Source organism: Podarcis erhardii, assembly GCF_964252035.2.
Source record: "Podarcis erhardii genome assembly, chromosome: 3".
NCBI lineage: Eukaryota > Metazoa > Chordata > Lepidosauria > Squamata > Lacertidae > Podarcis > Podarcis erhardii.
Window position 1 is genome coordinate 4,571,948 of NC_138507.1, and position 11,664 is coordinate 4,583,611.

The window sequence follows — 11,664 nt, forward strand, 5'->3', positions numbered from 1 at the left end:
AGTTTTGGCTCCAGCTGAGGTTTTACATAGATTACCACCCCTCTCTTTTTTTCTTTACTTGATGCAATAAACTCAAGCCCCAATCTTTTATTTATTAATACTCTTTTATGTTTTTCCGCTACATGGGTTTCTTGCAGACAGATTAGATCATATTTTTGCTTAACCAGAATATGTTCCACCTTGTTCCTTTTTGATTTTTCATTTAAACCATTTACATTCCAAGTAATAAATTTATAATCCATACTTTATTTCTTATGATACGTGAACGGATTAATAAATAATAATAATAATAATAATAATAATAATAATTACACATTCAAGGTCTCAGTATAAGTTTAATAAATTCCCTTCTTAGATCTGTCTCCTAACTCTCAACTGTTTGTTCAATTTCCTCTGATTCTTCCAACAATTGCCTTTTCCCTCCGAGCTCTTTCTGGTACTTTTTCCAGAACTGCATCTAATGCCGACAAGCACTTTCTACATTTCCCTTTAAAGAAAAAGGAGATGCCTTCAGGGTACTCCCACCTATAGTCCACTGCCTTAGCCTTTAGTGCCTCGGCTAGAGGTTTGTAAGCTTCTCTCTTTTTTATCAATCGATTTGGGATAATCTTGTGGACGATAATATCATTTCCTTCCGACTTGAATTTCTTCTTGTTGCTAGCTTGTAAAATTCTATTTCTGAAATCCATAGAGTTAAAAGAGACCAAACAGTCAGCCGGTCAGTTATTTGCTTTTGCTACATTAGATTTGACTCTAAATGCTTTTTCTATTTTTTGTGTTACTTCTGCTTCTTCTAGGTCTAACCAAGCTGCTAGCTCTTTTGAGATTTTTTTCTCAATTATTTCCTCTGCGTCCTCTGTTAGTCCTCTAAATCTTAGGGTATTCTCCCTTCTCTGCATTTGCAACATCGCAATAGAGTCCAAAGTTGAATCCTGCTGCGCTTTCAGATCTGCTGTTTCTTTCCTTATCTTATCGCATTCCCTTTTCAACTCTCTATTTTCATTTTGTAATTTTTCCTGAGCTTCCTCTAGGTTCTGTGTTTTACCTTTAAGGTCTAGCACTATTTTCGTCAGTTCTGAATTTTTTTGTACTAAATTGTTGACTACTGATAGACTCTAAAGAAAGAGGTGGCTTCTCTCTGCCAGATTTGAAACTATATTATGAAGCGTCCAGCCTATGCTGGCTTTGGGACTGGATATCATTAAAAAAATACAGATATTTTAGATCTAGAAAGTCATGATAATAGGTTTGGGTGGCACACATATTTATGGTATGAAAAAATGAAAGTAACATAAGGGATCCTTGAACCACTTGATAAGAAAATCTATTCATGAGGTATGGGAGAAATATAAAAAAATCTCCCCATTAGAAGCAATATCTGTTAAAAAAATTAAATATGAGAGGTGATTGGGGAATTTATAAAGAGCTGTTAACAGAAGTGGAAGATCAATTAAAACTGAAAAAGTCTGAAGACATTAGAGAGTTATTAACAGACTGGTTACAATACCATCAATTAAAGGATGTCTTCAAACTGAACAAAAAGAAAAGATTTGGTACAGAGATGTCAAGGTTTGAAAAAGATCTGTTGGAAAATAATGTGAAATCCCTTTCAAAACTGTATACATTTCTTTTAGAATGGTTTACTAAAGATGAAGAAGTTAAATCAGTAATGATACACTGGGTAAGAGATTTTGGTTATAATATACAGTTTTCTTCATGGGAAAAGTTATGGAAAGAGAATTTGAAGTTTACAGGCTGCTGTTTGTTGAAAGAAAATTATATGAAAATGATGTATCATTGGTATCTGACACCTAGAAAAATGGTGAAAATGTATAGAACCAGTTCAAATGTGCGCTGGAAATGTAAAAGAAAAGAGGTTATGTTTTATCATACGTGGTGGTCATGTGGGGTAGTAAAAGCTTTCTGGGAAATGCTATATAATGAGTTGAAAAAAATGTTTAAGATAACTTTTGTTAAAAAACCAGAGGCTTCTTTGTTAGGCATTATAGGTGTGGAACTACCAAAAGAAAATAAAAGTCTGTTTATGTATGCAATGGTAGCAGCAAGGATGCTTCTTGCCCAGAGATGGAAAGAAGAAGAAGCACCAACCAGAGAAGAGTGGCAGACCAAGCTGATGGAATATGCAGAAATGGCGAGACTGATGGGAAAGATCAGAAATCAGGAAGACCAAGTATTCTTAAAAGACTAGAATAGCTTTTTAACATATGTGAGAGATCTCTGTAAACAGTTCAAACTATTGGCAGGAATACTATGACACTTACAATGGAACATTTTGGATTTTGGATACAATGATTATATAACAGATAGATTACAGTAAAAGATGCAGGAATAAAATTAAGAATTGGAACCCATGGAAGGGAGGAAGGAGGTCGCAAGGTTCGAAAGAATCCTGTTCTTTTTCTAATGTGTGAAAATGATATGTTTATGGTGTATAACTTTCACGTAAAATTAATTTTAAAAAAACTTAACTTTATATAAAAACACACTTAACTTTTACCCTGGACTTTCTAGGCAAAGAACCACACTTTAAAGTGCCATATCCAATTTTCTTTTTCTTTTGCCTTGGTGCAAACATCAAATTGCAGAAAACTCAACTGGTGTTTGTTCCATGGTGTCAGAGTCACCCGTGGTCCCAGCTCACAAGAGACCAAAGTCCAGTCCGGCTTATGTACAAAAGCTTTTATTGAAGAACATTCTTAGCTTCGCATCCGAGCTCCGTGACTCTACGTCTGTTACGCTTAGACCGCTGAAGTCCCCTCTGAGTCAGTCCCGCCTCTACACCAGTTTAAGAGGCTTGTACTGGTCCACCTCTTCCTCTCTTTCCTTTTCCGCAGGGTCTTTCTGCCCCCCTGTGTTCTCTCCCTTCGGGACTCCCCAGAGGCTGAATCCTCTGGCGCCTCCTCCCCCCTCCTTCGGGCTTTGGGACCAGGCTCCTCCCCAGGACTCTCTTCACTTCCGCGCGCCTCCCATTTTGAACTTGGCGCGCGTACGTTGCTCCTGACCTTCCCTTCGACAGTTACACTGCTCTCGATACTACTTCCCTCCCCTTCCGGCAGGACGTCTTGCCCTGATCTCCTGCCCCTCTCTGCTTCCTGTTCTGCTCCTTCTGACACACTGGTCACTCCACCCCCTTCACTCCGTTCCGGCGGAGCAGCCGGTCCCGATCTCCAACTCCCACTGGGGGTTCCCCCTTCGTTTCCCTGCTTCTGACTGCTTCCCCCTCTAGCTCCCCTTGGCTTGACCAGAGGGGCTCCCTTTTGGGAGTCCTCCGATTCACTGGACGGACTCATGGACAATCTTGGGTCATTGTCGTCCTCTTCCTCGTCACCCTGGAATCCTTCCCCCTCGCTCTCTGTCTCCTCCCTCATCTGCGCCTCTCTCCCTGAACCCCTGACACATGGGTTTTCCTGGGGAATTTGGCAAGACGAAACAAAAACGTCTCACTTTTTTATTGAGTTTTTTTGGGGGAAATTATACATATAAAACAAAATGATTTCCAACATTAAAATACAGAGTTCTTTCAAACCCTTAGACCTTCCTTCCTTCCTTCCATGGGTTCCATCTTTAAGATTAAATTTACTGCATCTTTTAACCTGGGCTGCATCAATAGGAGTATAGCATCTAGATCAAGGGAAGTAATAGTGCCACTGTATTCTGCTCTGGTCAGACCTCACCTGGAGTACTGTGTCCAGTTCTGGGCACCACAGTTCAAGAAGGACACTGACAAACTGGAAAAAACTGGAACGTATCCAGAGGAGGGCAACCAAAATGGTCAAAGGCCTGGAAACGATGCCTTATGAGGAACGGCTAAGGGAGCTGGGCATGTTTAGCCTGGAGAAGAGGAGGTCAAGGGGTGATATGATAGCCATGTTCAAATATATAAAAGGATGTCACATAGAGGAGGAAGAAAGGTTGTTTTCTGCTGCTCCAGAGAAGCGGACACGGAGCAATGGTTCCAAACTACAAGAAAGAAGATTCCACCTAAACATTAGGAAGAACTTCCTGACAGTAAGAGCTGTTCGACAGTGGAATTTGCTGCCAAGGAGTGTGGTGGAGTATCCTTCTTTGGAGGTCTTTAAGCAGAGGCTTGACAGCCATATGTCAGGAGTGCTCTGATGGTGTTTCCTGCTTGGCAGGGGGCTGGACTCGATGGCCCTTGTGGTCTCTTCCAACTCTATGATTCTATGATTCTATGATTCTATTCTATGATTCTAACCTTATCTATCTATTATATAACCATAATTACCATTTAAAAAATCCAGTTAAAAGTTTCTTTACATCCCTGCCAAAGATTTTAACTGTTTACAGTGGTCTTTTAAAGAAATCACAAATTTACTCCGGTCATTTTAGAACTTGTTTTGTACATTTTAGCATTTTTACTCTCTGTTAGATACCAACGATACATCATTTCCATATAATTTTCTTTCAAGGAACAGCATGCAGTAAATTTTATTTCCTCTTTCCATAAGTTTTCCCAAGATGAAAGTTGGATATTATATCCAAAGTCTCTAGCCCAATGTATCATCACTGCCTTAACTTCTTCATCTTTTCTATGCCATTCTAAAAGTAATTTATACATTTTTGATAGAGCGTGTTCTCCTTCATAGAGAGCACGTGTTGTGGGCTGGGATTGTATAGATGGCCACAGCAGTGATTGGGCTGTTTTGGGTTGCTGGGGAAATTTTGATGTTGCCAATTTGTGGGATGGACCAAGGTTTTATATACTGAGCACGCAGCATTGAGCGTTCTCTTTCACTGCGTGCACCAGATCACCTGCCCACCCTCCCTAATTTAGGGCTTTTGCGTTTGACCTTGCTATGCCTGTCATGGGGTCATCTGCTTTGGGGGCAGGGGCCTGGTAGGAATTTTGTCCACTTGGCTGATTGGCTGGTGCCATGTGGTTTTTGCCTACTGCGTAGCAAATTGTCACAACTTGTAAGGTTGAGGTTAGGCATTGGTTAAAAAATTGGTTGGTGGAGGGTCATGGATTGGCTGTGCCTGCCCCTCCAATGCTGCTGCTGCAAGGGAATTCCGTTAAAGGAATCCAGGGGCTTGCCATGCTTTCGTCCGAATCCCTGACATGGGGCTTGGGCCACGCAAGTCCCTGGGAGCATTTGGGGAGAGGTGAGGGTCTGGTGACCAGCTCCATTTTCTCCCAAAAATGTTTTCCCTTACTGGCTTTCGCAGGGTTGTGGAAGTCAGTTCTTTCCCTGGGCGGGGACAGATAGTCGTAACCAATGCCTAAGCAACCACTCACATTTATGTATTTTAATAAAGTTGTGGCCAAATTATGCCAAAAACCTTAAACAAAAATTCTGTGTGAATTGTGATTTATTTGGGGGGCTGGCTTGGGAGACCTCGACATGCAACACTTTCGAAATAAAAACTTCTCAGACCTGTGCCTAGAAATCAAATGGAAATGTAGATGATCCCCCAAAATGCTACACAAATTATTATTAATACTGCTATTACCAAATAAGCTTTTAGGAAGACCGCCCCCCCCCCACTCCTGCTACTTACATAAGGGCTAAGACAAAACAGGCTTCCGAAACAGTATGAAAATGTAGGCGTATTATCTTGGTTGTTTCCCATAGTGCCTATGCAGTAGATGCTGTTCCTGCCAGATTATAGCATGGAGGATTCAGTTTTCATCATTGTTCCCCTGAAAATAAATAGGATGACTCATGTGTAACTGGCTGGGTTGTGTATTGGATGTCCAATCTAGGGGTATCAATGAACTCTCTCATACTCCTTCCCAAGAGGGCAGAAATATTGCTCCTTGGCTCAAAATTCCTTCTTGGCTCTTTGCGCTGCCAGCTGTTAGGTTGAATGGCAATCAAACTCTTTGTGCCTTGGAATTAAAAGGATCCTGGAGGCTATGTTAGATCCCACCCTATCTCTCGAGGAAGAGCGATTCTGTGTTCAGATCATCTCTATGTCGCCTAAGGAGTATTGCTAAATTGTTTCTGTGGCTGCGGCAGGGACAGGCAGTGCCTTCCTTCTTAAACTATGCATAATGCCATGCAGCCTGTCACAGTGACCAAATCTTTCTGAGCATGCAATGGGCAACTGGTATCAAAAGTGCCAATCCTTGAATGCAAATCGCCCACAGGCTGCCACCACTACTGCACACATATTTTTATGGAATGGTTCATTACAATATAGATAGATAGATAGATAGATAGATAGTATGAATTAGGGCTGTCAACGAATTTAAGAATTTGTCATTAATGTGTAATCTACTCTTTAACTAATTAATCAATCAATTAGGTTTATAGGTATACCAGCATGAGTTTGACCAAACTGCGGGAGGCAGTGGAAGACAGGAGTGCCTGGCGTGCTCTGGTCCAGGGGGTCACGAAGAGTTGGACCTGACTAAATGACTAAACAACAACAACAACAAGGTATATCTGCATGTCCAAATATCTAAAAATGGTTGCCTTGGTGAAGAAAGGAAGGGCAAGATGAGCCGCAATTTCACAAACAAAAGTTAGAAGAAAACTTTTGCCCATAGAATATTAGAAGGAAAGTTCACATATTTTTATTTTGTGGGCCAGATTCAACTTACCTGCTGCACTAGTGGAAGCCAGTGTAAGGACACCCACAAATGCAATGGGGGTTCTCCTTTCCTCCCCCAAATTCACCCTGAAAGGTGAGGGGAACCCCCAGAACAGTGGTGAGAGGGGATATTATTCCGTCTGACAAACAAAAAATGTTTGTGCTGATGGAACAATTGCATTAGCACAACACTGAGTTCCACCCTATAGGATTATACTGACATACAGTATTGTACCACTGCTAAAGGAGCCTCACAAAGCAAATGAGTGTCCTGAACTTACAAGGCCCTGCTAAATAAAATTACCAAAAGGGAAAGGCCATAATAAGATGGAAGCAGGACTTAGGTTATGTAAGTGAATATAAAGAGTGGGGAAAACTGTGGACAAAAAATATAAATTTTACAGCATGTTATTTAATAAGAGAAAAGTACCTGAAAATGCACCACAGGTGGTATTTAACACCAGATAAATTGGCTAAAATGAACAAATCACTTATTAAGAAGTGTTGGAGATGCACAAAGCAGATTGGAACCTTCTACCATATGTGGTGGACATGTCCAGAAATCAGAAAGTTCTGGGACATGATCCATGAAGAAATAAAAAGTTACTAAGAACTTCAGGTTACAGACTCCGCTAACCCAGAAATAGTACCTCGGGTTAAGAACTTTGCTTCAAGATGAGAACAGAAATTGCACTCCGGTGGCACGGCGGAAGCAGGAGGCCCCATTAGCTAAAGTGGTGCTTCAGGTTAAGAACAGTTTCAGGTTAAGGACTGACCTTTGGAACGAATTAAGTACGTAACCAGAGGTACCACTGTACTGAATTCTTTCTGTACGCGACATCAGCGGTGAGAATCCTGGTGGCTAAGTACTGGAAGGGTAACCAAGTGCTGACCAAAGAGGAATGGTTATGTAAATTATGAGAATATTTGGAACTGGCCAAATTGATGGATATAATAAGACTAAAGCCAAAGAAAACAGTCAAGAAGGAGTGGAAGTGATTGAATGATTATTTAGAAAGACAAGGTTCTAATGTAAAAAAATTGCTGTGTCTAGAATGACCTCATGAATAGAAAAGGGGAAATACATACATACATACATACATCTATATATTAAGATGAAAATAATACTGAAATACAGATAAAACATGAAATGTGAAAGGAAGTGTTGTGAGAGTGATGGAAGTCTATTATTACTAATATTTTGTAAAACAGTTTTTATTATATTGAAATATTATACTTTTCTTTATTCTTTTACTGTCTACTTTTCTTTGCATTTTTTCTTTTTCATCTTTACTTTTTTTTCTTTATATTATTTTTTATGTATGGTTTGGTATTGATGTATTTACTTTGCAATAAAAAAATTATTTAATAATAATAATAATAATAATAATAATAATAATAATAATAATTACCAATATCCACTGAGCAAGAACAGTCCTTGTTGCAGAAGATTGTTTTATTACAATTCCCCATTTTAATTTGTTGCTCATTTTATTTCTCCTAATTCTTTCTGGCTTAGCATATGGTGCTTAGCAGAGATGGGCTTGCACATCCTGCATGGCCTCAAATAAATGGGTTGCAGCTCAGGAGAAAACTGAAAAAAGCCCAATTTACTGCAGCCACCCTTCCTTCTCAGCCCCTCCTTTCCCCAAGGATACACAGGGCTCTTATTATTTTTGCTGGAGATTGTGAAGGCTTCCAAATGGACCAAAGCTTTGCAGTCAGACAGAAATCCCAGAGGGGCCACTTTCCTGTTGCACAGATATATCATTTGCCACTGGAAGTGCCTGTAATTCCTGGCAGCAGGGAATTTAGAATATGCACTGTCAGGGTGCAAAGATGCGCCCAGCGCCCCCAAATTTAGTTTAGCCGCTTCCAAATTAACTACTTTTATTGAGCTTTCTGAGGAAGGGGGAAAGCCAAAAGCCAAAATTGTTGAGCTTTTTTTTAGAGGGGAAATTGCTCACCTGTGACAACGAAATACTGCTTTTGTTTCCTGACTCATCAGGTATATTTGATACTCCGGAGTAACAATGTGATGGAGGAAGCGGGCAGGGACCACCAATCGAGAGGGACTGGTATACAGTAGGTATACATTCGGCGCCCCCTAGAATTTGGCGCCTGGGTGCCCCACAGCCCTTGCACCCCCGGGTACAGAATGCCCTGCCTGGCAGCCAGGAGTCATGGGGACTTGTGAGCATCCACAAACCCCAGCTGACCCCAAATGACAGCTCCGCAAGCTTAAAGGAGGATTTGCAATACTTGAATTGGGGCTATTTGAGAGAGGGAAGTTCACCTAGTGGGCGGCCAAAGGGACTGAGGTAGCCTTTCAACTCCACATATTGATTTCAACCAGATTCCTTTGAGCAGAATCCAAAGTACCTTCTTCCACTGAGTTTTTAACTCAGGATTTGCTGATGCCAATGTTTTCCCCTTGCCCTCCAGCTCCATAAACTGCTTTCTAAGCTGAATGCATCTTTCCTAAATTCAAAAAGGATATAGAGATTCTTTCTGCAGTTCTTGCCTGTGAAGACAAGATACATACAAGGTAACAAGTCCATATTTTTTCAACCTACATTATCCACTCCGGTGGAGTGAGGTGGTGGTGCTACAGTGGATTAAAGGTGTCTCTTTTAAAGAAACGATGGGTGGCTGTGTGCTCCACTGATGCCGAGGGCTAGAGCACAGCCTACGAGGAAGTAAAACAGCAGCAAACAACAGCAGCAGCAACACAGAAGCAGGGACTATCTCTGTAACAGAGCAGGGAATCCTCAGACTCAGGCCAAACTGAACATTATGATAATTGTATGGATGCAATTAATAAACTTGTTTTTTTAGAAACTGTAAATAGCAGGCGGACGGATTGAGCAGCCCTGGGACCACAGGGGATAGGGAGGGAGAGTTTAATACTCTCCACCACACCACACCCCAACTGAAGTTCCAGCAATACAATGCAAATAGCAGTTTCAGGGAGACAATCGTCATCAGAACCACAGTGAGGAGTAAGGGTGTATAGAAAAAATAATGAGATACAGTATTATTTGATATTTGACAACACGTGGTGGATGGCATGCAATACTATTAAATCTTTAACTATATCTAATTTTTGACATAAAATGCTTATTTAGCATTTTATAGCATTCATGCAATGGCATGATGTATTTGATAACCATGAGAGGTTTCATATTTGATGAATGACAAAACAATGCACATACAACTTTTAATTTAAAAATTCACATTCAGAATTATTTTTGGTGGATTATGTTTTGTTCCTGACATGTTATGACTATTGGATGTACCTGAATCTTTGCAACAGCACTGTCATTTGCCTGTGATACTTGTTCTCAAAAATCCACCAATATATTTTTTAAAAGGAAGACATTGAAAAGTGTGGTGGAATTTTGGAAATGCTCCTTTCAGTTCTGCTCAGGTTTTTTCCATTGCTATAACTGAGACCATGTGGTTTCCTTTCTCTCCCCTCCTGCATTAGAAAAAAATATTCTTGGGGTCAGTATTTTTATTATTATTTGGATTCCTCAGAAGGTTCACAGTTAATGAGCAAAGAACCACTGATGGCAATCTCTGCTGACTGATGTAAGTCTGACTAAAGTTGCTTACAAGGAAATAATCTCATTTGGTAGAATTATAAACTGCTCATAAACTAAGATTCTTTGAGTTGTGAGGCAAACAGGAGCAGATTTTCTGCCATTCTACGTCTCCATAGTCTTTCCTTTCAACTTTCCCAAGTAAGGAAAGGAACCTGCAAGGGCTGAAGCTATTAATTGAATGAATTGGTACATTTGTAAATTGCATATTAAAAGCGTGGATTTTTAATTGGATTCTAATTGGAGCCAGCCCTCATGAAAGGGTGCTCAGTGCTGAGGGCATCAGAAATTATCATTGTATGGCTCTTGATTGAGGCATTGCATTTGAGATAATTTTTGTTGGTTTTTAGAGACGTTAGGTGGCAGTATAATTACTTTAGAAGCTGGTAATTGTCCTCAAGGATCTATTTGTAATTCCAGAGGGGTAGGTGTTGCGGCAGAAGTCACCAGGAGTCCTGTGGTGCCTTAAAGATTAACCGATTTATTGCGGCATAAGTTTATGTGGGCCACAGCCCACTTCCCCAGGTGCACTGAGGAAGTGCAGATTTCCTGAGGCGAGAGAGGAAAAGAAAAGTGTCGCCCATTTGCAGATAGTGGGTGCGAGTGATTAATAATCATAAAGAGGCATAAACCAAGGGGCACTCCAATATGAAACTGGTGGAATGGAATTTAGTATTAATAATAACATCAAGGAATTCAGTCCCAACAAATCCTGGGTGTGGCTACCTCACTGTGGAAAGTAATTGCCTCCCTTTAGGTGTTTGTTAACACAATTGACCTAGCTTTGCCTAGTCATCACCAGGGGTCACAAGTTAGGACTGGGTCACACTCATGTCATTTAATCTTGTACTAGTTCACTTGATTGTACATTGTATTCAGTTGTGTCCTTTTGCTTTATCTCTGTGCAAAACACTCCTCCTCTTGTATACTGACCATATCAGTTTGTGCATCTGGCACACAAAATCTTAAAGGTAAAGGTAAAGGGACCCCTGACTCTTAGGTCCAGTCACTGATGACTCTGGGGTTGCAGTGCTCATCTCGTTTTATTGGCCAAGGGAGCCGGCGTACAGCTTCCGGGTCATGTGGCCAGCATGACTAAGCCGCTTCTGGTGAAACCACAGCAGCGCACGGAAACGCCGTTTACCATCCCACTGGAGCCGTACCTATTTATCTACTTGCACTTCGTGCTTTCGAACTGCTAGGTCGGCAGGAGCAGGGACCGAGCAATGGGAGCTCACCCTGTCGCAGGGATTCGAACCGCCGACCTTCTGATCAGCAAGCCCTAGGCTCTGTGGTTTAACCCACAGCGCCACCCACATCCCTTATGCCCCCATAAATGTGACAGTCTTCAAGGTGCCACAAGACTCTATGTTGCATTTGTCTCATTTAGTCATACATAATTTTTGTTCTTTTACAGGACATTGGTCCTTCTCCCCACTCAATATGAAATCTGAGTTTCCAAAACAAGCACTGAACTCTG

The 11,664-nt window shown here is 40.9% G+C and overlaps 1 long non-coding RNA gene across 1 annotated transcript in view; it reads right to left on the reverse strand.

Annotated features, from left to right (window-relative positions):
• Positions 1-9,097, reverse strand: part of LOC309338494 — a 40,232-nt gene extending 31,135 nt beyond the window's left edge. The window contains exon 1 of the long non-coding RNA XR_014154935.1: positions 8,962-9,097. This is a non-coding gene — a long non-coding RNA (uncharacterized lncRNA). The remainder of the gene's footprint in view (positions 1-8,961) is intronic.
• Between the last annotated feature and the right edge of the window lie 2,567 nt (positions 9,098-11,664).